This window comes from Miscanthus floridulus, chromosome 14, assembly GCF_019320115.1.
Source record: "Miscanthus floridulus cultivar M001 chromosome 14, ASM1932011v1, whole genome shotgun sequence".
Classification (NCBI taxonomy): domain Eukaryota; kingdom Viridiplantae; phylum Streptophyta; class Magnoliopsida; order Poales; family Poaceae; genus Miscanthus; species Miscanthus floridulus.
In genome coordinates, this window is record NC_089593.1 from 20497752 (window position 1) to 20502917 (window position 5166).

A 5166-nucleotide genomic window follows, 5' to 3' on the forward strand; every position below is an offset into this window, starting at 1 on the left:
AAATAAACACTAATTGGGACTGATGTGAGTGACCTCTCTCAAACCCTCAAGTTTTTTAAAAATATTTTGCCTTAGGCTATAATTCTTTTTAAGAAAATAGGCAATAAGAGGGCAATTGAAGATAAACGACAAAGCAACATTCATGCATATGCAATACAATACTTAAAAATAAATCTAGTTGCTTGTCAAGTTTGATCCAAGGTTAAGCTTCTTCACACGTTTTACGGCGGTTATCTTAACCATGTTAGACAAGCCCTATATACATTACCAAAAATTAAACATGTTGTATATTACAATGCAATGCAAGGGACAACACAATCTCATTTTTTAGTGAAGTTACTAAAATCAAGAACATTGAGCTCATTTCACAATTGACAAAAGGTCGCCTCATCTAGCGGTTTAGTGAAGATATCTGCCAATTGATCATCGGTCCTTACACCTTCTAATGATATATCATTTTTAGCAATATGATCTCTAAGAAAGTGATGGTGGATATCTATGTGCTTGGTGCGAGAGTGTTGAACCGGATTATTTGCAAGTTTTACCACACTTTTATTGTCGCACAAAAGAGGTACTTTTTCTAGAACTACACCATAGTCTAGCAAAGTTTGCTTCATATAAAGTATTTGTGCACAACAAGCATCCGTGGCAATGTATTCCGCTTCGGCGGTGGACAAGGCCACACTATTTTGTTTCTTGGAGGACCAAGACACAAGTGATCTACCAAGCAAATGGCACCCTCCGGATGTGCTTTTTCTATCAACTTTGCAACTGACATAATCCGAATCAGAATAGCCAACTAATTCAAATATAGCTCCTTTGGGAAACCAAAGACCAATGCTTGGTGTGTGCTTAAGATACCTAAGGATTCTTTTTACGGCAATTAAGTGAGTTTCCTTAGGATTAGCTTGAAATCTTGCACACATACACACACTAAACATGATGTCGGGCCTAGAAGCGGTTAAATATAACAAGCTATCTATCATAGAGCGGTAGATAGTTTGATCAACCGTGTTACCTCCCTCATCTAGGTCGAGATGCCCATTAGTTGGCATTGGTGTCTTGATTGGCTTACATTCATCCATCTTGAATCTCTTGAGAAGATCATTTGTATATTTCTCTTGAGAGAAAAATCCCTTCTCTCATTTGCTTGACTTGAAAACTAAGAAAGAATGTAAGCTCTCCAATCATTGATATCTTGAACTCCTTTGACATCAATTCACCAAACTCTTTGCAAGAATCATCATTTGATGATCAAAGATGATATCATCAACATACACTTGACAAATGAAGATGTACCCATCAAGCTTCTTGGTGAATAGTGTGGTGTCTACCTTCTCGATGGTGAAGCCCTTCTCAATGAGGAAATCCTGAAGGCGCTCATACCAAGCACTTAGGACTTGCTTAAGCCCATATAATGTCTTGGACAACCTATAAACATGATTAGGATATCTAGGGTCTTCAAACCCGGGAGGTTGATCAACATAGACTAGTTCATTAATAAAGCCATTTAAAAATGCACTTTTCACATCCATTTGATATAATCTCATTTCATGATGTGATGCATATGCAAGGAGGATACGAATGGCTTCTAGTCTTGCAACCGGTGCAAAGGTCTCTCTAAAATCCAATCCTTCAACTTGAGAGAACCCCTTTGCAACTAGTCTTGTCTTGTTCCTCACAACTACGCCTTGATCATCTTGCTTGTTGCGGAACACCCACTTTATTCCAATGACTCTTGCACCTTTTGGCCGCTCTTCAAGAGTCCAAACTTCATTGTGGGTGAAGTTGTTCAACTCTTCATACATGGCATTTATCCAATCTTGAAGAGCTTCTTCTACCTTGGTAGGCTCATAGCAAGAGACAAAAGAGTGATGAGCAATAAATGAAGCAAGTTTTGATGAGCGAGTCATTACACCCTTTGATGGACTCCCTATGATAAGATCTTGTGGATGATCTTGTAGTAGAGGTGTATTTCTTTTATTGACCACTTGAGGAGGAGGTTGTGGAGCATCAATATCTTGTGCTTGTACCACCATTTGATCATGGGAGACATGAGTATCTTCATTTTCTACTCTCCCATCTTTATCACAATCTTGTGGACACTTGATGAAGAAGGTGGATCAATCACTTGTACATCATCTTCATCATCTTTAGGCTTGATGTCTTCAACTAGAATGTTCTTCATAGCCTCCCTCAATGGTTCATCATCTACATCATCAAGATTTTTATGTGCTCCTTGGGAGCCGTTAGATTCATCAAATTCCACATCATATGTTTCTTCAACCAAGCCGGTGGCATGATTAAATACTCTATATGCTTTGGACTTTGATGAGTAACCAATAAGAAAACCAATATCACAACGTCTTTGAAACTTCCCTATGTGTTGCCGCTTCTTGTAGATGTAGCATTTGCAACCAAACACCCTAAAGAAAGAGGCGTCCGGCTTTTTCCCATTGAGCAACTCATAAGGTGTCTTGCCAAGAAACTTTTAAAGGAATAGACGGTTGGATGCATAGCATGCGTTATTGATAGCTTCCGCCCATAGAGCTTCGGGGGTGTTGTACTCATCTAGCATTGTTCTTACAAAAGTGATCAATGTCCGGTTCTTTCTCTCAACTACATCATTTTATTGAGGAGTATATGTTGCGGAGACCTCATGCTTGATCCTAACTTCATCACAATAGGCTTCTATGTTTGTATTGTCAAATTCCTTTCCATTGTCACTTCTAATCTTCTTGAGCTTCATCCAGCGTGTTCAGATAATACCAAAGGGCAAGAGACAATCAATTTTCTTGAGCATATAAGAACAGAAAAGATATCCGCGGATCCACTTACAAAAGCCTTATCACCCAGCTTGTTCAGAGAACACTTAGCCGGCATGTGCACAGGCGACGGCGCGGCTGCACATGCCCCAGGAGATGACCGACGATGAGGATATGTCGAGCACGAGGCTGAGCCTCCAGCTCGGCAGGGTCGGGGTCAAGCAGTCACCGTCCTGCTCCAGCAGCTCCAGCGTCGGCCACCCGCCGTCGGCGCCGGCGCCGGCGCCTGGTGCTGCTCATCACGGGCCCAGGCCACGGCACATGCTCACCGAGGTAATAACTAGCTATCCGCCGGCGACGTACTAGTCCTTGCCGTTAGTTTTAGTTGTGCGATTGGTTGTGCCGGCCGACTGTCGATCTGATGGGTCGTCGATCATCTGGGTGCAACAATTGATTTCAATTTCACGCGGAGAAGGAGGAGAAGCGGCTGCGGCATGTGCTCGCCAACCGGGAATCGGCGCGGCAGACCATCCTCCGCCGTCAGGTGATGTGATGCCCATCTCCAGTGGCGGATCCACAGGGGGGCTAGGGGGGCAGCAGCCCCCCTGTGAGAGTGATTTTCCTTTATATTTACTGTAGAAAAAACGTGATTTCACCATTAATTTTCGATATTTGTTCTAAATCTCTATTGATTAGCCCCCCCGATGTGCTCATCTTGGCTCCGCTAATGCCCATCTCCATCTTCGCGCGCCATGATCCGGTGCTAGCTAGCTCTGCAGAATTCACAATTCAGTCTTGCTGCTACACGCCAGTAGTGTGCATGCATGCAAGAACAAAAAACCAACTCCCTTGCTAAAATTCAAGCTCGCTGGTTTAATTTGGTTTGCTATTTGTTTCTAGGCGATTCGAGATGAACTGGCAAGGAAAGTTGCAGACTAGTCGTCACAGAACGAGACCATGAAAAATGTGAGCGCTCAGATCTGACGCTAGCTACGTTGGTGTTTGATTCATGCTTCGTGGTCCTATCAGCACATACAGTATTAAATATAGACTAATTACGAAACTAATTATACAGTTTACGATTAATTTACGAGATGAATCTTTTAAGCCTAATTGGTCTATGATTTGATAATATGGTGCTACAGTACATATACGCTAATAACGAGTTAGTTAGGCTTAATAAATTCGTCGTGTAGAGTACTGACGGATTTTGTAATTTGTCTTTTTATTAGTATCTAAACACCCCTTGCGACATCTTTATGTGATATCTTCTAAATTTTAGTCACTGGATGAAACACCCCCACCTCTACTAAGTACCTTTCGTGTACCAACGGATTGGCATGTTATATATGGGCGTATGTGTAAAATTTTGTGTTTATAAATATATAAGCAGGAGAAGGACGTGGTGATGAAGGAGCATCGTTCACTGAAAGAGACGAACGAGCAGCTGAAAGCGCAGGCACACCACCTCTCGCTTTCTCTATTCTAAGCATAGAATAATGGACAGATTTCCTCATTGTAAACCCACCCACGGCTTAATATAGTATCGTTGTTAGGCCAAACAAACAAAACAGGGGCCTAGCATGTTCCAAAAGAAAAAGCATGCACTTACTCTGTCTATCTATCTATCTATCTATCCTCCAGTTGTTATCTATCTATCCTCCAGTTGTTCACTTGCAAGCTAGCCACATGACCGCCCTTCACTGGGTCGTAACATCGTAGGGTCAGTGCCGTACACCTAGCCAAGTTGGTAACTGTTTCGGCTGTGCCTTCCTCTGACATCTATATGGATGACCATGGCTGTTTCTATAAATATATAGAGAGAGTACCGTATATATATCCTCTTACCTTTTGTCCACTGTGAGCATCGCGTTTTGTACGCCGCCTAAAAGGTAGGTGCACGTGTATACATCTCAATTTATATACATCGGTGTGGATTGAGATGAAAATTAAATCAAATTTTATTTTCAGTAAATACATATACATCCAAACAAATGGTAACGATGACCTATATCGCGACGCGAGCGATTCTGTTGTGTGGCCATTGGCAAAGACGTATTTCCTCAGCTCATTCATCTTCTTAAAAGGAGTGCACGACTCAGTCTTTACAAGTTAACCAATTTGATTAAGTTTATTTAAAAATAATATTTATGGTACTAAATAAGTATTAGTGTACTCTCTTTATCCATAAAAGAATACAATTCTCGTTTTTCGAGAAGTTAAACAGTTTAAAATTTGACTAAATTTATATAAAAAGTACTAACATTCATGGTATAAAATAAGTATCATTGTATTCGTTATAGGATATATTTTCATAATAAATTTATTTGGAGACATAAGCGTTAATACTATTTACTATAAACTTGGTCAAACTTAAACTAGTTTAACTGACACGAATCCT

General features: G+C 40.8%; 1 pseudogene; it reads left to right on the forward strand.

Moving 5' to 3' along the window:
• Positions 1 to 2909: 2909 nt before the first annotated feature.
• Positions 2910 to 4254, forward strand: LOC136502881 (transcriptional activator TAF-1-like; annotated as a pseudogene).
• The last annotated feature ends 912 nt before the right edge of the window (positions 4255 to 5166 follow it).